This window comes from Bidens hawaiensis, unplaced genomic scaffold, assembly GCF_021521415.1.
Source record: "Bidens hawaiensis isolate Kalapana, Puna unplaced genomic scaffold, B.hawaiensis_p1.1 tig00000697_1, whole genome shotgun sequence".
Classification (NCBI taxonomy): domain Eukaryota; kingdom Viridiplantae; phylum Streptophyta; class Magnoliopsida; order Asterales; family Asteraceae; genus Bidens; species Bidens hawaiensis.
The window spans coordinates 5,387,148-5,415,083 of record NW_027491041.1 but is presented as its reverse complement, the minus strand read 5'-3'; the positions used below and the strand labels follow the sequence as shown (position 1 = coordinate 5,415,083).

The following is a 27,936-nucleotide window of genomic DNA, read 5'->3' as shown; positions in this document are numbered from 1 at the left end:
AAGATAGCATATTTGTAATTAGCAGGATCGTCACTTGACTCGGCTACAAAGAGGACTTCGGGACCATCTAGATGCCATAGGTATTTAGAATTCGGTACGCGAGTCCTTTTACTTCTGACTACACTTGTATTAATGTCTGATGTATCTGCAACAACTTGTTGATCAGACGTTCCAACTTCCTCAACGGTTGTTTGTGGTTCTTGAATTTCTTCAAGATCGATAATATTATTTCCAGATTCTCAATCGAGAATTTCCTTCTCGAGGAAGTAGCCCTTCCTTTTGATAGAATTCAAATTTATATTAAGATGGAAGAGGTGGGCGGCGATCATAAGGGTAAAGCTATATATATATATATATATATATATATATATATATATATATATATGAGTAAAGTGCCATTTTCATCCTTGTGGTTTGACAAATAATGCGAATTTAGTCCAAAAAGTTTATTTTTTGCATATGGACCATCCACGTTTCTCAATTCTTGCCAATTACATCCAAATAACTAACCTTGTTAAATTTAATCGTTAAGTTAGGGGTAGACATGTTTTTTCACTATTTCTTTATTATATGAGTAAAGTGCCAAAATCGTCCCTGAGGTTTGGTCATATTTGCGAATTTCGTCCAAAAATATGTTTTTCGCAAGTTGACCCTCGATTTTTCCCAACCGTTGCCAATTTCGTCCAAATTGTTAACTCGGTCTAAATTCAATGTTAACTTATGGGTGTTACTGTCCTTTTACATGTTTGTTTAGATTATTGTTATTATGTGTTTGTTTGATGACATGTATTACATTTCACGATTTCTATGTTTGAATCAAATATATTATCCGTTTGTTTGTTTTTCTTTATTTTTAGTCATATAAGGGGTTTAGCTCAGCGTAATGTAAAAGGACAGTAACACCCCTGGTGTACGTTAAATTTAGACCGAGTTAACAAATTGGACGAAATTGGCAACAGTTGGAAAACATCCAGGGTCTAATTGCGAAAAAAATATTTTTGGACGAAATTAGCAAATGTGACCAAACTTCAGGGACGATTTTGGCACTGTACCCGTGTATTAAAGAAAGAGTGAAAAGACATGTCTACCCCTGAGTTAACGATTCAATTTAACGAAGTTAGTGATTTGGATGTAATTGGCAAGAATTGGGAAACGTGGAGGGTCCATATGCAACAAAATAAACTTTTTGGACTAAATTCGCATTATTTGCCAAACCACAAGGACGAAAATGACACTTTACTCTATATATATATAATTTTACCTCGGTTAATAAATAACCGGTCAAGACACCGAGAGTTAACGAGCAACGCTAGGTGACAAACGAGACCTGACGGTGGCGGTGCTCTAGGCAGCGGCAACGACGGTGAACTGTAGTGGCGGCGGCAACACAACGACAGTAGCGGCTAATGAACAGTAGCCACGGTAGCAACAGGGGAGCTGTAGCGGCAGTGGGGTGGTGCTCCGAGACAGCAGTGGCAGCAAGGTGGCCAGTGGTGGTGTGGGTTCCACGGGATAGCAGCGGCGGCGGTTAGGAGGCAGGTGGCCGGTGGTATGGAGTAAGGGAAGAGAGGGATTATTATTCGGTGGCTAGGGTTATTTGTAATGATAGGTTAACTAGTTTATTAATAAACTAGTTAAGCTAATACGCCCGTTCCATAACATCTCTTGTTACCAATAGCCCGGTGCATTAAATCTCGTTAATTTATGTCATTCCCGGTTAACTAACTTAAACGTGTTTCGCACTCGTTATGCAAGGTGTAACTCTAACGGGTCAAAACTCAGTCAGCCGCGTTGACTTTACCATCCAACAGATGAACAAATAATTCCATGTTGTCTTTAAAAAAGTGATATTTCTCCATTAGATCTTGTGAATTAGGAATCTATCTACAAATTATTCTTCTAGCTAGTTTCCATCGCTTTCCTTATGAGATGGTAATATGCCACATCAACAAAACATGAATCTGGTCAAGGTGTTTCCAACAAATGATAGTTACTCATCTGATGTGTTCATTGGAAAAACAAGCTTAAAAGGAGATTTACTTGAAGCAAGGGTGTATACGTGGAACTAATGGAAATCCAAAGAATTGGAGTTGTCATTTCCATTTGATTAGATGAGTGTAAAAGTGGAACCAGATGTTAAGATGGGTAATCGAACTGTAATTACTAAAATCAAACAAGGCTGCAAATACATCCAACGGTGGGTAAAAGTAAGTGCAGGTTTAAACGCTTGGATGCTTCCCTTTATTCAGCCAGTTGTCTTACATGGATATATATTGGGCAGATTACTTGTTTTGATGATGCAATACATACAGAAAGGATGTTCTGCTTAATCTTAAGCATATAGTAAAGAGCAAGCTTCAAAGGTGATGATTTAATTGCAACTGTTGGCGAGGAGTTGTGTTGTGTAATGTTTCCGTTGAAGAGATTTTAGCTTAGGCATATGGGAGTTCCTCTTGCTGCTAATGTCTAATGTCTTGACGTCAAGCACCTTTTAAAGGAGGAATATTGTTATGGAGTAACTAGTAATAAATAGAATAAGTGTTGTATGGTCATTTGTTGATAGTTACGGGGTTTTTGTAATAGTTCGTTAGGTTGTTTAGTTGCTTTGGGTACTTAAACGTATATCACAGTTAGAATCATCATTGAATTGATGTTAAGCTTGCTTGCTCTCTTTCTCTATAAAACTTCTACTCTCTATCGTAATCTACCGTAACATATTAGTTTTAAACGAATTATATATTTACTAGATTTTATCCTCCGTAGTATGAAGGTTGTTTTACATTATTCGTTTTTAATATTTATATATGTATATTTTCTACTCTCTATTGTAATCTACCGTAACATATTAGTTTTAAACGAATTATATATTTACTAGATTTTATCCCTCGTATTACGGGGGTTGTTTTACATTATTCGTTTTTAATATTTATATATGTATATTTGAATTTGAATTTTATTTATTGTAAGAAAGTTAATAATTAATATACTTGAGGTTTGATTATAAAATAGTTTCACAAATAAATGATATGTTATAATCCGGTTTAAAAGCTATCTGGGTTTGGTGATATGCATTACCCGTTTATTTTCTTTATTATAAAATTGTTTCTTAATTATAAATAAATATCTTTTTTTTAAATAAAATTGGATATTAATTTTTAGTGTATCCCTATTTTATAGGATTTTTATATCTAATATTTTATTAAATTAAATTTTTAATATAACGAGATGCTATAACCAGTTTAAGAGCTATCAGGGGTTGGTGAGACCTTTACCCGTGAATTTGGGTCAAATGCGTGAGAAATCTTCATTTATAAATAAAGTAATCTGATGGTTTGAGATGATGGTTGTTTTACATTTTTCGTTTTTTAATATTTATTTTTTTGGATTTTAAGTTTCTTTATTGTAAGAAAGTTAATAATATATTTAGGATTTGATGATGAAAAGGTTTCATAAATAAATGATATGCTATAACCCGTTTAAAATCTATCAGGATTTGGTAACCCATGACCCGCTTATGTTTTTTACTATAAAATTGTTTATTAATTATAAATAATATCTTTTTCTTTTTAAATTGAATATTAAATTTTAGTATATCCCTATTTTATAAGATTTTCATATCAAATAATTGGTTAGATTAATTTTTAATTTGGATGTTATAACAAGTAGGATTTTAGGGGTTTCGTTTATATATATTATAGATTAATATGTATCTCGATAAATATAAATATAAATGTTTTTACGGAGTCCTAATTAATTGGTGGCCTAAAGCAATGGCGGAGCCAGGAATTTGTTCATATGGGTTCGGAATGTTTCGATGCTTGGATTTGATAACTATCCAACGTTAAAGTTTTCGTGTAGAGATGGGTCGGGTCGGAGCGCATACAAAAATGCAATATCATTATTAAAACAAAAGTGTATCGTCAACATTTAATAAAATATAAAGTCATTATAAATAGAAAACACCGGTTGTCATCTTAGTGGTGGCTAGAGCCTTGGAGAATCGATGGATGATAATGCTGGAATTGACGTAGACGTGAAATGGGCGAAGCAAAAGGTCAAATTTCAGAAGTCAGGAGGTGTAGATCATTGGACGTTTGGTTTTGTTATTTTGTAGCTATTTTCAATTTCATATTTTATTTAATTATTATTTAGGTTTTATAAGTGAATTGAGGGCCATTTTTTTGTTTGAAATTCTAGAGTTCTCTTTAATAAAATGTTTTGAGTCAATTGCCGAATTAAGTTGAGTTTAGTATATTAGTAAGTTTTATAGTTTATAAATTTTATAAAAAACTTACTAGAATACTCTAATTAAAATTTTTATAAGTTTAATAGCAGAACCAGAACTTTTAACGCAGGGTTATAATAATGTTCACTAAGTTATAATTAGTTGGTTATAACATAAACACTAAAGTTCATCGTTTTAGAACTCAAAATTTTTAAATTAAAGAATTTGATACCTTAACGCTTAGTTTGAAGTTTTGAATACATATATATCTTTAAAATTAGTTATATCTATATTTATGGTACTAATAGAAAAATGGTGTATAAATTAATAATATGTAGTAATATTATAGGTAAAAATACTTTGATAGGCTTATTTAATTTTCAAGTTAGCGAACATATGATAAAAAAATATTGGAAATAAATTAAGAATCAAAAAATCAAAAAATTAAAAAAAGCTAATAAAGAAAACCTATAAATAAATAAATAGTTACACACTTACACATGCATAGGTTTTGATAGGTTTAGTGGTTTATTTTTAAATAGAATCCTAATAATAAAAGCTATTCAACATTATTTCTGTATCATTTTCTTTTTGAACCTTTCTATCGTCTTCTTTCTTCAATCTTCTTGCCGGCTAAAAAAATACCAGGTAAATGCTTCATAATAATATTCTTTAATGATAATGGGTTCGGTCGACAAAAAAGAATGGGTTCGTTCGTTAATACAATAGTATAGAGTATATATGAAACCGAAAAAAGACCGGGTTCAGACGAACCCGAACCCCTGACTATACCTCTGCCACTGGCCTAAAGCCCCAAGAAGCCTGTTGGGCCGCCTCTGATTATGGGTATTGCCCGTATTGTTCAAAAGAATATATTAAATGATAAAATCTACCTATATTATAAAAGCAACACAATCCTTTCACATGTCATTCAACTATACCCTTCACATAGACTGGCAAGTGTACAAGTTTCTATTTTCATAATTTCCACTTTATGAATGATAAAATAAAAAATAAGTTGTTGGTGGGAATCAAAGTCGTTATCTTGCTTTTAAATTGTTTGTGGCTTACCAATTAAACTAAAATGAATTGTTGGTAACATTCTCTTTTTTTTAATTGGTAAAGATTCACAACCTTCAATTTTTTTAAATACAAATACAAATTATTCTTACTAATCTATGTATTTTAGAAAATTATTTATATTTTATGAATTCATAAGGTATGTTATAATACATATTATTCAGTTTAACTTTTTTATTTTTATTTTTTAACCACCGATGTATCGCACAGGCTATTTCCTAGTCTAAATAATATATTAAAGCAAAACCAATTTGTTCACTTGTCTTTTTCCTAGGGTGTCCAACTAATGTTCCATGTCATCCACTTTCCATGTTTATAATTTCCACATAATTAATCTAACTACTATATTAAAGCAAAACCAATTTGTCCACTTGTCCTTCTCCTATGGTGCAAACCTGATGTTCCATGTCATCCACTTTTCACACTTATAATTTCCACATAATTAATCAAATAATTTTATCCTAATGCTAATTAGCATTTAAACCAATATATAACAAAAACATTTGTCAAACTTAACATTTATAGTTTTGAATTTAAAACTTAACATTTACTTTGACTTTATTACATCTAATCTAACTAATATATAATTAATATATTAAAACAAAACCAATTTGTCCACTTGTCTATCTCCTAAGGTGTCCACCTAATGTTCTATGTCATCCATTTTCCATGCTTATAATTTCAACATAATTAATCAATTAATTTTAATCATAATGCTAATTAACATTTAAACCAATATATAACACAAGCATTGGTCAAACTTAATATTTAAAGTTTTGAATTCGTAACTTAACATTTACTTTGACTTTCTTAGATCTGATCTAACTAATATATTAAACCAAAACCAATTTGTCCACTTGTCATTCTCCTCGGGTGTCCACCTAATATTTCATGTCATCCACTTTCCTCGCTTATAATTTCCACATAATTAATCAGTTAATGTTAATCCAAATGTTAATCTTCTTACTATACTATTAAAACAAAACAAGATATCCACATGGCCTCCAAATAGGATGTCCACATAAGCTTACAAGATTCCATCTCTAGAATTGTCACATAATTCACTAATTAACATTTTTAGAATCATAACTTCACTAATTAATATTTTCTAGAATAATAACCAACTATTTCTTTCAAATGATTTAAAAACCGATTTTGACTACAATTAATTATTTATAACTAGTTTTTGCTACCTTTTTTATTATAACTATTACTTTAGCAATTCAATGATTTTTATATTTATACTGTTTCTCATTTCACACCATTTATATATATTTTCATACATTTTGTGGTTTTGTAGAAAACAATATAAAGAATTCTTATGATGGCTATATATATATATATATATATATATGATGTTTGAAATTTTTTCCACACGTGTGTAACACGAGCCACTATCTTAGTTCATAATATAGTTAGAACATTTTAGGAAATGATGGTATGGTTAAATTATAAGCTAATGGTATGGTTAAATTATTATTATTATTATTATTATTATTATTATTATTATTATTATTATTATTATTATTATTCAACTCAACAATTCCTTTATCTTTGCAGATATCCCACCCAAACAAACAACATTAGATTGGAACACGAGAATGAAAATAGCAGCGGGTGCGGCTCGAGGCTTGAAATATCTTCAAGATAAGGCTAACCTGTCCATTATATATTGAGAGCTCAAATCATCAAATATTTTGCTCGATGAGAGGTTTCAACCAAAGCATTCTGATTTTGGATTAGGGAAGCTAGGCCCCACTGGCAATAAGTCTCATATTATGTGACATTTGAGCCAAAACAAGGTACACCTCAGTACGTATTTACCGATTAAGCAAATAAACGCCTGTTGCGTAACAAACGAACGATCAACCGAACGGGTCGGGTTATGACCCAGTTTTCTCGGGGGGCCATTTATAAGTGATATACGATCTATACAAGCTAAAATATTAGAAATATGGTCTTAGTTTGATAGCAAACAAGTTAAACGAAAACATGCTCGTTTAACCACCCGCTATAGATTTAAACGCGAAAGATAGTTACAAACCAAGCATTGTATCATCCGTTAAGCCGAAAAAGACTTACCAAACACTTATTTGAAATGTTTTAAGCGATCCGTGAAAATATTTTTTGATTTTTACAAACATATAATATATTTTTATAATTTTACACAAAACTAGCCGAAAAACACTCGTTTTCGCATTGTTTAACGCACCCGATAAGTTTTTCGCTCCAAAAACCGAACCCGAACTAAATTTGGACCTGGCTTTTCGTAATTGGGCTTGACAAACCAGATTAATGGGCCAAAACAGCCCATCATGGGCCCAAAAGGAGTTCCGATCGGCAACCCACCCCACCCCCCATTTTTTTATATAACTTGTTTATGAAGCTTGTTTATCCAATTTGGTTTATAAACTCTGAGGTCCAAGTAGCTGTATCCTAAAATTCCAGAAAACCTCCAAACCCTAAGGTAAAAGGGCTTAAATAAGTAGCTTTTGAACTTGTTTAAACTTGTTTAATACCATAAAAACATGTCTTGGTTACTAAAAATCATTCCTAACCATGTAAAAATCCTAAAAATGGTCCATAAACATGTTTTGATCATACACATGGTAAGGAACCTGTTTTGATAGTTTTTTTTGGCCATAAACACGGATTAAAGGGTTGAAACGACGTTTTTACGGTTCAAAAGTTCGTTTTTGTACACTAGCCGAAACCCCAACTTAAGGGCTGTTATGTTGATGAAATTGCTTGGTTTGTGATATAGGACTTGTACCTAGCTTGTTTAGAAGCACAAGAACCTGAAAACTTGATTAAAAGGTCGCAAACGAGCCAAACCCGCTAAGGTAATGCCGAAACACTCGCTTACGGGCTATTTAGGTTAAGGTTGTGATGTGCATATTGTTAGGACTTTAAATTTTGGAGGGACATCAGGGACCATGTCAATAAGTCCCTGTTCAAATTTGGTAATTTTTTGACCATCCGAGAATATTTGGCGAATTTATTACCGAATTGGGACGTTTATTTGGGAAAAATAGCTAAAATACTTCAAAAATTATGAACTTTTTCTGGAAACTCAGATTTCACGTATTTTTATCACATATGAATTTTGGGATTATTTGGAGAAGTTTAAAGGTGTTTTGTTTATTTACGTTCGTGTGAATTTTTACAGCCGAATTTGGGCCGAAAAGAATATTGCACGAGCTTTTTACATTCTGGAATTGATACAGGTTGTTTTGGGACATGATTTGAGTATTCAGGAATTTTTGTGGAATTTTTGGAAATTGTTTGGGGTAAACGGACGATTTTCAAGCGAAATATAGCTGATAAAATGAATTTTTATAAATTAATAAATCAGTAAATAAATTCCAGAAATATTTTTATTAAAATCTACATATTTTAATTGATAAGTGGTTAAATTTTCATAATTTAATAATTAACGGTTAATTAATTATGCTAATCTGAATATTAAACAAATTCAGATTTTATAAAAACCGGCAAGTTCGCGACTAGTGAATCTGCGGGAATATCAAAACACCAAGAGTGATCAAAAATCATATTTTTGGACTAATTAAGTAAAAATAAACTTTTCTATGAGAAAACTGGACAATCCGAGTGGATTGTGCGCGTTTCTTCTCAAATCAAATAGTATAAACGGAAACGGGCCCCGTGGCTAATCCGGGACCCCAGTATGTGATCTTTCTTTATAACTTAATCATTTTATTAACCAATACATTTACCCAAGCTTATTTTCCCATAACTGTTTTCTGAACGCATAAACGAACAACTTGGCCCAGCTGGGAAAACGGGAATCTGAGCCAAGTTCAGTTTTAAGTATTAGACATTGAACAACATCACAACCTAAGCCTATTGCCACTTTCTGGGCGTTCCAGCTACACCCAGATTAGTTATACAGCCAAGTTTAGTATTGAGATTATAGTAATGTTAAAATATTAATATTATTATAATATTGATTATAGGAACTACTGATAGCGGACTGAACAAACCGCGAGTTGATACAGTACTGAATATCTACTAAACCGTGAGTTTCATGACCCCACTTTTAAACTGTTTTACGAACTTTTAGGGTGAAAAGCATGTTTGATTACATATACATACCTGAAACATGTACTGATGTGAATTATCTAAGTGCCAACACACGAAAGTCCCCACGATCACAGTGATTAACTTCGAGCCGGTGGCTTGTGAATAGTACTATTGGTTTGACAAACCCAAACGGAATCGGCCTGGTTGCCGTGTCACATAGCGCCGTTTGCACATGACCATATTTATACAAACAGGCTATGTAGTGTTAGACATAGCTACCGGGGCATGTTGTGGGCGGAAAGGGGGCCACAGTGGTTGATTGAGCATGGGAAATGGATGCACGCAGCACATACAGTCAAGGCTTCATTGTAGTTTAGCATAATTACATCATTTACATACATACATACTTATTTCATGATTACAAGTGTTAACTTGTGAATACTCATTATTGTTTTCTTGAAACTTGTGAAACTCACCAACTCTAGTAGTTGACCCGTTTTAAACTGCTTTTCAGGTGTACCTAAATCGGAATGATTGGGTGATCTGTCACTTGCCTGAAGTGTGTGGTTGATGCTATGTGAATAAAAGCAAAGACGTTAGTAGTAAGAACGTTTAGTTAACGAACTAGTTTTGTTTGTACCACCTAGACTGTAAAACAATGATAGAACGAAGAAATGTAATATAATGTAAATTAGTTTGTAATGTTTCTTTATAAACAATGTGTTGATACCAGAGGTGTCTGTTACATTCCCGTTTTACGCTTCCGTATTGTGCTAGTCGGGGTGTGACATATTACCACACAGGTCATGGGCACACATGGTTATTGTACTCCTGAATATGCATTGACAGGTCATCTCACACAGGTCATGGGCACACATGGTTATTACGGGTCAGAAAGCCATTGGCAGCACAACACCACAAGTACAGCATAATTTGGTCTAGGGGGTGTTCTTTGGGTTTCGGGTTTTTCCGTTCAGGTTCTTCGGGTTTCAAAATTTTAAATCTTTACCCGAAACTCAACCCAAATATCTCACATGTTTCTCGGGTTCGGGTAATTCTGGTTCGGGTTTTTTCTGGTTGGGTTAATCGGGTTTCGAGTATCCTAGAAAATGAAACAAAAAAACAAAAATATTTAAAAAAAAACTTCCATTGTAAAATTAAAACAACATATTAATCTTTGCTCATAACGCAAATAATTAAATAATAAACCAACATAACTTGATAAAGTAATAAAACAATTCAAAAGAAGAGTAAAACTAAGTAACTAACTCAAACCATACTCGTCTTCAATCAGACGTGATTTGGTTGTCCGATTACGGTTGCTATTAACGGAAAACATAAATTAACAATAAATAATCGATTCCTAATAGTTGGAATGACAACAGTTGATTAGGCTCAAATTTTGATTACTTGAGCCACTAAGACTAAGCATAATATACCTAAAAATATATTTAATTTCAAAACTAAATTTATTCATGTTTTTCGGGTTGACCCAAAACTTAAAAATCAAACCCGAGAACCAACCCGAATTACTTCGGTTTGGGTTCGGGTTAGAGGGTTCGGGTACGGGTTTTTTCGGGTTGGGTTTCGAGTTTTTCGGGTAGGGTTAGTTCGGGTTCGGGTACGAGTTTTTTCGGATTGGGTTTTGGGTTTCGGGTAAAACGAACAACCCTAATCTGGTCTCTTGGGTAATTCTGTAATTGTTTCCATCATGTTTGTTATTTTTTTTTCTTTTCTTTTTTCATAATTAATATAGTGTTGTTCACAAAACTTAACTATATAGTAGGTGCTTAATTGAGCGGACCAGGTAAACCTAAATGGTGTGAATGGGTTGGTTTAGGCTCAAACCAAACCAAATCTCGGGATTTTTTAAGTTTTTGAAAATCGTTTAGTTTTGTTTTCTGGTTTGAGCTTGGCTTCGTTTTTATTTTTCTTTTTTGCTAATTAATAACTAATTGATTATTATACTTTTGGGATAACGTATTTGGGTTACAATAATTATTAAATTCTTTTAAGTTACTTAAATTCCAAAAACGAAAATAAAAAAAACACATAAATTCACTTTGGTTCGATTTTTCCAGTTTTATTCATATTTAAAAAAAAGAAGAACCTACAATTTCATTTTTCAAAAACCTAAAACCCAACCGTCGAGGTGATTGTGGTATTTTTTATTTTGTATATTTTTTTAATATGAAAGTAATTTTGTTATGTGTTGAAACGGGATAGGTTGAGTTGACCCGAGACATGTACAAATTGCTCCATTGTTTACTTTTCGGTAGAAGATTAGCACGTAGAACATTGTTCCTTTTTTTTTCTTTTCTCAATATTAAGCCAATATTAATAATGTTAGTTTACTAAATATAGGATTGTACATTAGCACGTAGAACATTGTTCCTTGTCTGTTTTCTTTTTCTTAATATTAAGCCAATATAAATGATGTTAGTTTACTAAGTATAGGATTGTTACATTAGCACTTAAAAAATTGTTCATTTTTTATTTTCTTTTTCCAAATACTAAGCCAATATTAATGATGTTAGTCTACTAAATATAGGATTGTTGCATTTATTGTTTGAAGAATATATGAACATATTAAATTTAACTTGCAATAATATTCTCTTTACAAACCAATCCAAATGTCTAACCAAAATAATTTTAAGTTAATGGCATGTTTCTCGTGTTTTGGTTTTAGGGAAGAACACAAGCCGAAGGTTGAACTCCATTTATCGGGTTCTAAAGACGGGTCATGTGGTCAAATTATGGCTCATACATTCAAATTCAAGGAGCTTGCAGCTGCAACAAATAATTTTAGCCCGCATTGTTTACATAGGGAGGGAGGGTTTGGTCAAGTGTACAAAGGACGTCTTCAAAATAGCGGGCAAGTATGGTTTACAAAGATATATCAAAACGGAGAATATTATGTCCTCTTTTTAGTTTTTATCATTATAAAAGAATATATTGAATGCTAAAATTCATAATAGTAAGAACATTTTGGGAAATGATAGTATGGTTAAACAATAAGCCGATTAATTATAACTCCTTTGTTTTGTAGGTTGTAGCTTTCAAACAACTGGATAGAAACGGGTTACAGGGTGACCGCGAGTTTTTAGTCGAAGTTCTTATGCTTAGCCGCTTACAACATCCCAATTTGTTAAAGTTAATCGGCTTTTGTGTGGACGAGGACCAAAGACTTCCCGTTTATGAGTTCATGCCATTGACATCATTATAAGATCATATTCATGGTACTTATATTTTGTACTTTCTGATTATTATCAATATAATGTAATAATAATAATAATAATAATAATAATAATAATAATAACGATAATAATAATTAGTAATTCAACTCAACAATTCATTTATCTTTGCGATATCCCACCCAAACAAACAACATTAGATTGGAACACGAGAATCAAAATAGCAGCGGTTGCGGCTCGAGGGTTGGAATATCTAACATGTTTGAAATGGTAAGTTGAGGTGAGATTATAAAATTGTTTAGTCTTGTTTATTTGTTTGCAAGAGTTATTTTTTTAACATAAAGTTTTTATAACCGAACATTAGACGGGCCGATTAGCAAAGATGATTCGTCATCACAAATGTAAATTGGGTTTGACAATAAGATTATGACCAATTTCTGTTTCAAAAATAAAAAACGAACATAACCCGATGATTGATTAACGAAAGAGCAAGACTTGAACAATTTGACTTTTAATAATCACACCATGTACTTGAACAACAAAAAAGAGCTAGAGCATGAGTGAGAGTTAATTGGGTTGTGGTAAAGGATTTGCAAAGGTATGACATGAATTTATAGTGTAAGAGTCGTTAATAACAATGCTTGAACATATTAATTGGTCAAGCTAGTCTTTAGCCAAGTCTTAAGCAAAAGTTAATGATGAAATTAAATGGTTTGACCAAGAATTGATGAAAGGTAAAGATGTTACACATTATATAGTCTAGGTGAATTAAAGATCTTCTAAACCAAGTCAAAACACAAGTCTTATGGGCAAAAGTCATGGAATTGGTCAAAATAAAAAAATATTGTTGAATATTCAAAATATGCAATTAATCATAATTAATGAAAGAATAATAGTTGAAATGTAATCAAAACCTGAATGAATTGAATTGATCTTGACTTAAATTTAATGCATGAGATAATAATATTAATAAAACATCATGAAAATCATAAAAAACATAATGATCATATTTAATATAATAAACGTCTTTAATAATAACTGAAGATCCGAATTACATCAAACATTTAAACGGGTTGGGTTTCGGGTTTGAAAATTAACGAATGTTACAGGATTCACAAGTTTTGGAAATTTCATCTCGAAATTAAAATAAAAAGTAAAATTTTAAAAGAAAGCAACTAATATGAGGAGTTGCATAAAAGTTTTAACGATTTTTATATGCATATTTAAATAAAAACAATAACGTCGATCTTTAAATGTCCCGAAAGACGCCACAAATAGAAATATGATAAAGACACTTATATATAGGATTTACCAGCAGCATATCCACCATGCCCTTATCATATTTCATTTGTCCCGTCTTTTAAAATCATTCCAGGTTTTGAGTTATTTCACACAACGTACTTATTATGTCTTTCATGTGAGGACTTAGATAATTACGTGTCGACCTATAATTACCTTTATCGTTGGATGGTCCACATAATCTGCCTAATTGTGTGGGTTTAAAAAATATAATAAGTCCTTATTTGAAAACTTTAAAATTCAAGAACAATAAACTATACAGATCAAGATTTAATAAAAATATATAAGCGAAACCTTGAGGTCAAATATCAAGATAAATAATGTAACATCAGGGTTAACAATAACCAACGAAATAATTGAGTAAACTTAAATAACGATGTTCTAGAATTTTAGAATATCCAAACCAATGGTTGAAAGATGAAATAAATTAACAGAGGATTAAAGTCAAACGAAAACCCTTGGTATTAAGGATATGTAGCGCCCGAGTTTCAATACATTAATAAATAAATGTTTTGAGTTTTAATTAATTATCGTATAATTGGGCGTTATTTATGTTTACTCAATTATTTCGTTGGTTATTGTTAACTCTGATGTTAACAATAAGAGGAAAACTGGCATCGCTGTGAAGAAGACACCCGTGTCATTTATGTTTTATGTTTAAAGACCTATGAATGTTATGTTAAGACAAGATGTATATGTTATGTATGAATGAATGACTTTTATTTCCGCGGAATGTTTTAAATTAACTATGACTTTTACGAATTATGTGAATAAGTAAATCCAACCAGCGAGAAAGTAGGGCACTCGGGTCGGGGGCCGTACAGGTTGGTATCAGAGCATAAGTTCGAGAGAGTAAGCATCCTTCATGCTTAGACTCGAACAGAGAATGGGACGAAATGAAGAAAGAAAGAAGATGCCAGTAAGAGAATGCCATGTGTCACTCAAGCAAGCCTAATACGTGAAATTTCTTACGTATAACGTAGGGATAAGTAAGAGGTTTATACGAAAGGTTTAAGATAGAATTGCTTGCTTATGTTTGAAATGTTTGACTGTTTAATTGCCTTAATTAGAATCGAGCACAAGTAGACTCACGAAAGGAAGTGTATAGGACACAGAGAGTTACGTGAGCAGCTAATACCAGCTGGCCACTGTTATTACCTGCAGCCTTACTATCCTTATACTAAATAGTTCCTCACGTGACGATGTTTGTGTTTTTTCTTTAGAATTCAAATGGCTGGTACTAAGAATACTTGACAAGGAGGATGCAAGGGATGCCGTGGTAGGCCATGTGTTAACCGAGCACCCTCTGAGGAACTGATTACTGAGACCAATGTAGAAAGAATCATAACTATGAGAGAAGAAGAGTATCAGCTAGATCCTACTATACAAGCCGTGATTACTCATGCTATTGCTGCTGCAGTGAAGAATCTCCAATCAGACAAGTCTACTGGAAGCCGTGTACTGAGACTGTTGAGAAGACTGGTGAGAGTAGTAAGAACTAAGAAGGAGACCGAGACATAGGATGAGGCATCAAGTGAAGTTCTTCCTGTGAAGGTTAATGGTGGTAAGCAAGGCCGAGGTGGTTGCAACTACAGAACCTTCAAAGGTTGTGACTCACCAAAGCTAACTGGCACTGGTGATGCAATCGCTACTCTTCTGTGGATAACCGCAATGGATAACGTTATCTGCATTAGCGAGTGCCGTCCCAACCAAGCTGTGGGCTTCCCTATCCAATCATTTGCTGATGAGGCTATGTTTTGGTGGGAAACTGTTGAACAAAGAAAGTCTCCTGCTGAAATTAAAGCTATGAGGTGGGATGATCTGAGAGAGATGGTGATGAGGAAGTTCTATGCTGATACTGAGGTTGAGAAAGCGGAGATGAAGTTTCTGAACTTGAAGGAAGGAAAGATGACACACCGTGAGTACACTACTGAGTTTAACCGTATGTCAAGACTGGTGCCCGAGATGGTGAACACTGAAGCCAAGAGAATCAAGTGTTATATCAGAGGACTTCCACTGAATGTTCGCACACTGGTCAAGGCAAATAGACCTACTACTTTTGATTTCGCGGTCGAACTGGCGGAAATGGTTTATGATGACTTGGCGGTGGACGACGTTGTGGTGGAAGTGAAGAAAGATAAGAAGTGGGATAATCATGGAAAAAGGTACGGTACTCAGTTGTGGAACCCGAGAGACAAGAAACAGCAGGTGAGGGAAAGAAAACAGTGCAAGACTTGTGGGAAAATTCGTGGTGGTGAATTTAAGTGGAGGTACTGATGTCTGCCATAAGTGTGGGAAGCCTCATGGAGGAGAGTGCAGACTTGGGTCAAATGTCTGTTTTAAGTGCGGGAAGGTGGGGCATTATGCTCATGAATGTAACACAAAACCCACCTGCTACAAATGTGGTAAGACATGTCATATGGCTCGGGAATGCACTAAGGGTGAAGCTAGAGGAAGTTGGAAGAGAGAGGTTGAGAAGAACAGGCCGAAGACAAGGGCTTACATGCTGACACAGGAGCAAGCTAAATAGATTCCTGATCTTGTGACAGGTACATTCTTATAACGGTATTTTTGCTTCTGTTCTATTCGATTCAGGTGCTAATAGAAGTTTCGTAGATGTGACATTCTGTAAGTTAGCTAAAATGACATGTAGTAGTGTGCCTGAAACGTTTATGATAGAAACGGCTAGTGATACCTCTGTTAGGATAATGAGAATGGTTAAGGACGGTAAGATAGAGTTAGAGGGACGTGAGTTCCCTGTTACCCTTTATGTAATGACCTTAGGAGGGTTCGATGTGGTTTTGGGAATGGATTGGTTGTCTGAGTTTGAGGCTCAGATAGTGTGTAAGAGTAGGTTAATAAGGTTAAAATCCGTGGATGATGGTACAGTGACGGTTTATGGTGATAAGGAAAGTAAAGGGCTTAACGTTATTTCGATGATAAAAGCCGATAAGATGTTAAGGCGAGGGTGCGGTGCCTACCTAGCGTATGTTGTCGACGCTTCAGCAGAGGCAAAGGAAGTGACAGATGTTCCTATAGTGTGCGACTATCCCGAGGTGTTCCCTGAGGGCCATCCGGGATTGCCACCGGAACGAGAGGTAGAATTTCAAATTGAGTTATAACTAGGAGCACAGCGTGTCGCGAAAGCACCTTACCGACTGGCGCCGTCCGAGATGAAAGAACTAATGTCCCAACTGCAAGAACTCCTCGACAAAGGTTTCATATGACCGAGTGTTACCCCGTGGGGCGCGCCGGTGTTGTTCGTGAAGAAGAAAGACGGAAGTATTAGAATGTGTATTGACTACCGTGAGCTGAATAAGCTTACAGTGAAGAATAGATATCTGTTCCCACGGATTGACGACTTGTTCGATCAATTACAAGGTGCTAGCTGGTTCTCGCGGATAGACCTTCGATCGGGCTATCATCAGTTAAAAGTGAAAGAGACAGACATTCCTAAAACAACGTTTCAGATGCTGTATGGACACTACGAGTTCCTCGTGATGTCGTTCGGTCTAACGAATGCTCCCGCGGCATTCATGGACATGATGAATAGGGTATGTCGGCCAATGTTAGATAAGTCGGTTATCGTTTTCATTGACGATATATTGATTTAGTCGAAAAGCAAGTCTGATTATGCTGAGCATCTGAGAGAAGTATTGGAAGTCTTGAAGGAAGAGAAACTGTACGACAAGTTCTCGAAATGTGCGTTTGGGTTGCGTGAAGTGCAGTTTCTAGGTCACATAATCAATCCAGAGGGGATTACTTAGGACTTAGCTAAGATTGAAGCGATAAAGAATTGGAAGACGCCGCAAAACTCGACTGCGATACGTAGTTTCTTAGGGTTGGACAGCTATTATCGGAGATTCATTCAAGGTTTCTCTAAGATAGCCGCACCATTGACCGGGATGACCCGAAAGACTGTGGTGATCAACTGGGGTATGTATCAGGAGGAGGTGTTTGAAGAATTGAAGAAGAGGCTCACGCAAGCTCCAATTCTTGTTTTACCCAACGGTAACGAGGATTTAGTAGTTTGTGCTGATGCCTCGTATCAAGGGTTAGGTTGCGTGCTAATGAAACGAGGGAAGGTTATAGCTTATGCGTCTAGACAATTGAAGGTTCATGAAAGTATGTACCCGACGCATGACTTAGAGTTAGCAGCTGCAGTACATGCTCTTAAGATCTAGAGATATTACTTGTACGGTACTAAGTGTACTATCTATACGGATCACAAGAGCTTGAAATACTTCTTCGATTAAAAGGAGTTAACTATGAGACAAAGAAGGTGGTTAGAGGTTGATTAAAGACTATGACTGTGAAATAAAGTATTACCCGGGAAAGGCTAATGTAGTTGCTGACGCCTTAAGCTGGAAGAATGAAGAAGTAATAGCAACCGTAAAGTCCTACAACCTGATTGTCAACTCAGATCTCTTTACAGAAATCAGCAAAGTCTAGATGGAAGTACTTGCAGATGAAGGGTTAATGAAGAAAGAGAGGATTTAGGGGCAATAGACAGAGTTGATAGATAATACACAGGGTGTGAAGATCAGATTCGATCGAATGTGGATTCCACGCCATGGGAATCTCAAAAGTCGAATCCTAGACAAGGCTCATAAATCTCGATATTCGATTCATCCAGAATCTAACAAGATGTATCAAGACTTGAAGAAAGACTATTGGTGGCCGGGTATGAAGAATGAAGTAGTTGATTATGTCAACAAGTGTTTGACTTGCTTACAAGTTAAAGCAGAACACCAGAAACCATATGGGAAACTACAGCCACTAAAAATACCTGAGTGGAAATGGGAACACATCACTATAGATTTCATAACTAAGCTACCGCGTACAGCTAAGAATCATGATACCATCTCGGTGATTGTGGATGGTTTAACTAAGAGTGCTCACTTTCTGCCTATACGAGAGGCCATCTTGTCAGAAACGTTAGCAAATGTGTTCATTAAAGAAGTTGTAATGAAGCATGGAGTGCCATTGCCGATCGTATCTGACAGAGATACTCGTTTCACTTCCCGATTCTGGAAGAGGTTTCATGAAGCAATGGGAACTAGATTAAACATCAGCACAACGTATCATCCTTAAAAAGATGGATAGTCTGAGTGGACTATCCAGACCCTTGAGGATATGCTACGTGCTTGTGTGTTAGACTTTGGAGGAAGTTGGGATGATCATTTCACTTAGCAGAGTTCTCTTATAATAACAACTATTTATTCCAGCACTAGTATGCCTCCGTTCGAGATGTTGTATGGTAGACGTTGTAGAACTCCCGTTTGTTGGGGAGAGATTGGTCAGAAAGAAATTGGTAGTCTGGAAGTTATGCAAGAAACCGCCTCAAAGTTTGACCAAATTAAAGCAAGGATGAAAGCTGCTCAAGACCGTCAAAAGTCTTATGCCGATAAGCGACGATGACCGATCAAGTTTAACGTTGGCGACAACGTGATGCTTAAGTTCTCGCCGTGGAAAGGTATCATTCGTTTTAGGAAGAGAGGAAAGTTGAGTCCGGGGTATATTGGACCGTTTAAGATCATAACTCACGTAGGAGAAGTGGCTTATAAGCTCGATCTACCTACATAACTGAAAGGGATTCACTCTACCTTTCACGTTTCGCACTTAAGGAAATGTCTCGCTGACGAGACGTCTCAAGTGCCGTTGATGGACATCGAAGTGGATGAGCGATTGAATTACGTCGAGCAACTAATCAAAATTGTTGACCGTAAGGATAAGCAAGTTTGTCAAAAGGTAATCCCCTTAGTTAAGGTAATCTGGAAACATCTCAAAGGATCCGATGCGACATGGGAACCAGAGGAGGAGATGCGTAAGTTCTACCCGCAATTGTTTATGTAATAAGCAAGTTTCGGGGACAAACCTTTTTAAGGGAGAGAGACTTGTAACGCCCGAGTTTCAATACATGAATAAATAAATGTTTCGAGTTTTAATTATTTATCGTATAGTTGGGCATTATTTAAATTAATTAAATAATATGTTGCTAGTGGATTAGGGTAAGGAGGATTAATGGACTTAAGAATGAATTGGGCCTAAAAGCCTTTGGGCTTTGCCTATTTAAACACCTAAACCCTAGATTTCCATCCTTATCATTCCACCATCATCATTCCAATCATTGTACACACACACCCATACATAACATAAACCTCCTGAATACAAACATTCCAAATCAAACTCTGTTTATTCAAGATCTAACCTTTAAGGTATGTTTAGAATTTATATTAGTTTATCTTTCTCATCTCGTTCCATCTTAAGATTCGATAACAAAGGAACACGAGCCAAATCAAAACCGAGATAAACAAAACAATATGAGCAAGCAATAAATAAATCTGATGATAATAACAACAATAATAGTAGTTGTGAAGTAACTAAATGCAAGCAATAACAAAATAATGTGAATGGGGTTCAACGAAACTCGGAGCCTCGTAACTAAAAACCCAAACCAGGACCCGAAACAAACCTAACTTCGCACAGCCAAACCCTTAAGGAAAACGAGTCCGAAAGCGTACCCCCTTCCGTCTTCGTTGAACGGAAAAGCGGCACGAGCCCTGAGGTGAGACCAGCTTCCTGACTTTCATGTCGAAAACGAACGGCTCGAGTTGTAAGTAAACCAGATCTGGCCTAAACCACTTGCGAACTAGTGACGTGCGATTTCGGAGTTCGGATTGCATCCCGTGCGAAGCGATTCCAGGGTTTCGCGTCGCATCCCGTGCGAAGCGATCCCGTGTATCGCGTCGCAATCCGTGCGAACATGTGATATGCGAAATGCCCCTCTTCTTCATGGTTGCTGATGTGCTAAAAGTAGTTAAATAAAAACACGTTAATCTAGACACTAAGTAATAAATTCTAGACTCTTAAACTTAACTAAACTACTAACCGGCAAGTGAACCGGTCAACTCTAGTACAGCTAAGTAAGTCCAGATATCGAACCCACGAGACTCTTTTAAATACGTTAACTAGCTAAATTAGATTTAACTAAAAACACGACTATTTATTTTATATTTATTGGGGGTTTTACTAAAACAAAGATAAAACTAATTATTAAAACTAAAGGCGACTAAACTTAGAACTTAGACTTAATTCAGATAATGATGGAAAACCTCCTAGGCTAGAATCCCCAATGTTTTAGTTATCACTTATTCAGAAAATGCTTATTATGGAACTGGGATCATAAAATATTCACTTAAAAGAAAACCCAAACAAACCCATGACCCTTCTCAAGAAGACACCTATGGATTTCTATTAAGTTCTTAAAAACACCAGCTTTTATATTAAACGTCATTACGGTTATCTAATTAATTATGAACGAGTACCTTTAAAACGAAATCCTACCTTACAGTGCGGAAATCAAAGGCAGCTTAATAAATTTATTCGACATTAATAGACAAAGCTGAAAGTCAAACCTAGACGAACTCCTTACGAAGAACTAAATCTAGCAATCCTAATCAACCTATACCTATCAAATAACCTATCACCTTACTGCTTTTTAGTTTAGCAGCACACTTTTATTTATTTGATTAATAATATTGTTTCTATGATCTTATTATAAATCAATCACAAACTAGTCAAGAACACACAGTAAATGACCTACCAGAATCCTATTGTATGACGTGAAATCACCAAAGACTCTGTGAAACAATAAAATTCACCAAATAAAACCAAGCACACATATGCATCAAATAAATAATATAAAACTTTTTACTGATTCATGAACCATAATGAAAAGCAAATCCCAAATAAAATCAAACTTCAATCAAAGGTTCGTTATAAGCCTAGGCAGTCTAAGGGGTTTAGCCAACAAACATACTCAAGATCAAAAGATAACAAATAGGTTCAAACAATAAATTTATGACGAAAATAATAAATTCAAACCAAATAATAAAGATGTTTGGATGAGTAGGTGTTGAACCCGAATGCTATCTCTGCTCAAACCAAAGTGCTAGCTCTCTCTTTTTCCTCCTTGCCTTCTGTTACGTCTCTCTCCAACTCACAGCAGCCTCTCTCCAAAATAAAAATAGCTGATGCTGAACCCCCCTCTTAAAAAAACAAACTCTTGTTTTTATATGTCACTTTCTTTGGCGGTGGACTTTTCTTCAAGTCAAAGTTTCTGCCCACGTGATCTAGTTCCAAATCTTCTTAAAAACCCATCTTCGTTTGGGCTGCAATACCAGTCTATGTATTATAAAGAAATCTTATTAAATTCAAGTTTAAACACATTTGTTTTAAAGTAAAGAAGTGGATGACCCATGATTGATTTTTAAATATATTATGTTTATTATTTAAATAATTAATTTAAAATGAATAACATGAAATTAATTATAAGAAAAATAACAATCATGGCAAACAAATATTCTTGAAGTTACTCGTTGATCTGATCTCAAGTTCAATAAAATATTCTATTTTAGCTCATTTTCTCATAAAAATGTTAAAATCTAAATATGAACCAACTAATAATAATATTTAATAAAAACTTGGCTCAAAAGGATCCAAAAGTATAGGGAATATATATAATAACATGTATATTTTAGACTACATCAAATATCCCCACACTTATACCTTTTTTGTCCCTGAAAATGCTATTTGCAATGGAATTATAATCGAAAAATATGGTCTTAGAAACATATAGGTTATTTTAAAACACAGAGAAACGTAAAAACCGCGATTGCCGATATTGTTGTCCACTTAAACCCAGCCACCAGCCTATCAAGCCCCCACGCACATTAAGCATTTAAGTTTAAGTGATACCAAAAACCTATGGGTCTCACACCTTTATAGTTAAGATCCACTTACCCCATCTCAAGCATAGTAAAGACAATTAAAAAATAATCGAGTTGAAAAAAATTGGTTCAACATATCACCGTAAGATAACAACCCCTTAATGGTAAAAAGAAAATACACTTAGATGGAATTATGGATGATAGGTCAAGTGAGGTCGTACGAGCATGCCCTAAATATTATTGGACTTTGTCCTATATATGCCCTAAGAAAATATTTATTGACTAAAAACTTTGAGCCCCAATAGTGTATCCTCGGAGTCGTTATCCCCTTGGTAACACGTAAACTATCAGTCTCGTCTAGTATGTGCACTTTGGCTTCTTTTTTTATTTTTGAGAATGCTTCTTTGGCATTTTTCATTACATAACTTTTCTCACCTTTTCTTTTCAGATCAACGTTTGGAAAACTTATTTATTTATTTATTTTTTCATTGTGCACTTAGGCATCTTTAACCTAAAAACATATAACTAATTTCTAAGCTCATATAAAAATTGGACATGGCGGGGCGCCACCACTCTTTATTTATTTTTCATAAAACGGAGTGGCGTGCTAATTTTAAAGTGCATTCAATTCTCACCACCTTAGGGTAATTAGCTTATGGTAATACTCTCTATGCCTAATCGAATTTCAGCTTCACTATCCCCCTTAGGATGATAACCCACAAAATCTAAGATTATTAGGTTTATTAAGAATATGCAATGGCAAACCTTTCAATACTAGTTGGCCTACCGACATAACCCAAGCTTAGTACGCTTTCTTTTATATTATCTCGTATTATTAGTAGTTTGAAAAACCAATTTCCAATTATACTGTCATCTTCCATTATAGTGCAAAAAATTTTCATTAAATTCTTGGTACATCTTTTTAAAATTTTTTTTTAGGCTTTTATTTTCATATATTTTTTTATATTTTTATTTTTGCAGAAAAATATCAATTTCCCATCCCCACACTTAAATTTCACATTGTCCTCAATGTGAGAAAAAGGAAAATACCAATAAAAGTATGCAAAAAAATAATAATAAATAAAGTAATGAATTGGAATAGACTCCCCTGGTAAATTTGACGATATGCCTCGCGAGCCGTGTTCCACGCCTTCCAATTCAAACCCAATCAGCAAACTATCTTGAAATAACTGAATCTCTCATGAACGAAAGCGACCATACTGAATCGAGTGCCATCCCCACACTTAATTAAAACCATATCTCACCAACCATCTCATACACAACCGTGGAATAACCTGCAAGTAAGAGAAGAAACACCCGGCAGAGCAAAGAAGTAAAAGCAAAATAAAAATAAAAATAAAAGTAATATGGAAACATAGTACTGGGTTGCCTCTCGTGAAGCGCTAAGTTTATAAAAGAGTCTTCGGCCAAACTCGTTCCCGAAACCTCAATCAGGAGGCTTCTCCTTTATCCTTTTCCCATCAGTGCTCTTCAACACTCTCCTTTTACCGCTAGTTGGGAAGAAATTAGTTTCCAAACTCATGTGAGCACAAAAATATGAATTCAACTCAATCCACCAATTGTTGAAATGCTGAGGACGTGACAAATTTGGCACACTTTGATTCCTAAGTCCAAATATCCTCCTTCTTGGGGCTCTTGATTTACGTGGTGATCCACGAATTAGTATTTCTAAAAACCTGCCAATTTTATCACGCACACACGGATGATGTTTCACAATGAGATGCAGTTCTTTATTCTTCAATTCTTCGGATATCTCATGTGATTCCTCATTGACAATTAGCTTCTCAACCGGCTCCCCGAATAAAAATTTTTCAAGCTCCTTAATATCTCTTTCGAGGTTAAAATCTCTCTCATCAATATCAGCTAAACCCACCAAATCTTCACCAAACTCATCCCTAAAATAATCCTCCCAAGAGGGAATACACTCCTCTATCTGATTCTGCAATCCAACATCCTCAAACTCTATCATCAGCTCACTAAATTGTATTCGACTTTTTAAGCCTGACCGAAACTTATCCATAAAAATCCAAAGCGATGTACTTGGATTAATGCTATGGACGACGCGCATGAATCAATGAATATCTCTTCTGCATGTGGTATGTAATCCATCATTGCACCAGATGAGTCTTTACAACCAACAACATTCCCCATCCTATCATATATCGGGCAAAATTTGGGCTCATAGTAGCACTCCATGAAGATCACTGCAAAGATAAACTTAAACAGAAAAGGATCACAGGCACCAGATAATAGTGAAATAAACTATATATTACAGAAAAAATTAAACTAATTTCAAGCAATTAAACTAAACTATATTATCCTAAAAAATAAAATAAAATAAAATAAAAACTACTTAAACTCCTACTACTAAAAAACAGACTCGAAAAATTGAAAAAGAAAAATAGAATAAATTATAAATCTACTTACACTCCTACGACTAAAAAAAATAAAAATAAAAATAATGATAGAAAAAAATACAAATAGCATGGATGTATCAAGCAAGTCTAATCAAAGCTAATGAACGCAATCACCAAGAATCCCTGACAACGGCGCCAAAAACTTGATGTGCTAAAAGTAGTTAAATAAAATATGCTAATCTAGATACTAAGTATAGACTCTTAAACTACTAACCGGCAAGTGAACCGGTCGACTCTAGTACAGCTAAGTAAGTCCGGATATCGAACCCACGAGACTCTTTTAAATACGTTAACTAGCTAAATTAGACTTAACTACAAACACGACTATTTATTTTATATTTATTGGGGGGGTTTTACTAAAACTAAGATAAAACTAATTATTAAAACTAAAGACGACTAAACTTATAACTTAAACTTAATTCAGATAATGATGGAAAACCTCCTAGGCTAGAATCCCCAATGTTTTAGTTATTACTTATTCGGAAAATGCTTATTATGGAACTGGGATCATAAAATATTCACTTAAAAGAAAACCCAAACAGACCCATGACCCTTCTCAAGAAGACACCTATGGATTTCTATTAAGTTTTTAAAAACACCAGCTTTTATATTAAACTTCATTACGGTTATCTAATTAATTATGAAGAGTACCTTAAAAACGAAATCCTACCTTACAGTGCGGAAATCAAAGGCAGCTTAATAAATTTATTCGACATTAATAGACAAAGCTGAAAAGTCAAACCTAGACGAACTCCTTACGAAGAACTAAATCTAGCAATCCTAATCAACCAAGACCTACCAAATAACCTATCACCTTACAACTTTATACGTTAGCAGCACACTTTTATTTATTTGATTAATAATTTTGTTTATATGATCTTATTATAAATCAATCACAAACTAGTCAAGAACACACAGTAAATGACCTAACAGAATCCTATTGTATGACGGGCAATCACCAAAGACTCTGTGAAACAATAAAATTCACCAAATAAAACCGGGCACACATATGCATCAAATAAATAATATTAAACTTTTTACTGATTCATGAACCATAATGAAAAGCAAATCCCAAATAAAATCAAATGTCAATAAAAGTTTCATCATAAGCCTAGGCGGTCTAATGGCTTTAGCCAACGACCATACTCAAGACCAAAAGATAACAAATAGGTTCAAACAATAAATTCATAACGAAAATAATAAATTCAAACCAAATAATAAGGATGTTTGGATGAGTAGGTGTTGAACCCGAACGCTATCTCTACTTAAACCAAAGTGCTAGCTCTCTCTTTTTCCTCCTTGCCTTCTGTTGCGTCTCTCTCCAACTCATGGCAGCCTCTCTCCAAAATAAAAATTGCGGATGCCGAACCCCCCTCCTAAAAAAACAAACTCTTGTTTTTATATTTCACTTTCTTTGGCGGTGGACTTTTCTTCAAGTCAAAGTTTCCTGCCCACGTGACCTATTTCCAAATCTTGTTAAAAACCCATCTTCATTTGGGCTGCAATACCAATCCATATATTATAAAGAAATCTTATTAAATTCAAGTTTAAACACATTTGGTTCAAAGTAAAGAAGTGGATGGCCCTTGATTGATTTTTAAATATATTATGTTTATTATTTAAGTAATTATATTTAAAATGAATAACATGAAATTAATTCTAAGAAAAATAACAATCATGGAAAACAAATATTCTTGAAGTTTTACTCGTTGAGCTCAAGTTCAATAAAAATATTCTATTTTAGCTCAATGTCTCATAAAAACGTTAAAATCTAAACATGAACCAACTAATAATAATATTCAATAAAAAATTGGCTCAAAAGGATTCAAAAGTATAGGGAATATATATAATAATTTGTATATTTTAGACTACATCAGTTGCTGGAGCTTCTGGAGTGGCGAAGGCAAGGGAACAGCAGTGGGTGGCTGGGGGTAAGAGAGCCGGCGGCGCCGGCGAGTGATTTGAAGAGGAAGAAGAAGGGAACGAAGGGGGGGGGGGGGCGGCTCATGGTTAGGCTAGGTAGGGAGTGGGTGAAGGGGGGGGGTTATATAATTATAATAATAATAATTTAAAAAAATAATGATAACACGATCATAATAAAAATTAATAAAAAAATAAAGATAATATTTGAAGGTAAGGACTTGGATAAACCCGAGACCCGGCTCGTTTAGAAAGTATAAGCAATGAAGTGACCCGAGACCCGAACTCACTTAACGACGTTAACTCGTAAACGCATTGAGGCATGAGTTAATATTAGTGAAATGGATATAATATTAATAAATAATAAACAATAAACGAGAATTTAAGTATATTAATATGAACGGTTAAAGACGAATACTTATCGGTTCGGCTAACTTAAAAGTTAACTTCGTTAACTTAATAAAATAAGAAAAGGAACAAATATAGAGATTAATACGTGTGTACATTAATAAACAGTTAGCCACGCGCAGCTCAAGAAGGGAATTACTATCAACGAAGAACGTAACAGAATCCAGGTGAGTTCTAGCCCTTTTTATGTGTTATGTATTCGGGACTGTGTGCATACTAACACTTGTTTAAATTTATATACTTAACTTAAATGGTAAGTGTATAATAGATATATGTTTGCGTATGGATGTGAATGATATGGATTTTCTAACTAGTATACACGTAGTTGTTAAATTAGTTATGATTGAAGTAGAAAGAAAACGTAACGAAGGTAGAATGGTATGGTATGTTAGAGGGCAACGGGCCCTAATAATTACCGGGGTATGTAGGGCACTAGACCCTTATAATATCCAAGGTAAGTAGGGACTGGACTCTGAGGATATCCAAGGTATGTAGGACACCGGATCCTTATTAATCCTAGGTATGTAGGTTCTGGACCCTTATAATATCCAAGCTATGTGAGGACCGGATCTTTATAGTATCCGAGGTATGTGGTC

The 27,936-nt window shown here is 34.6% G+C and overlaps 1 pseudogene; it reads left to right on the top strand.

The window, feature by feature from the left end:
• Window positions 1–27,936, top strand: part of LOC143531794 (serine/threonine-protein kinase PBL27-like) — a 60,083-nt pseudogene that overhangs the window by 26,810 nt on the left and 5,337 nt on the right.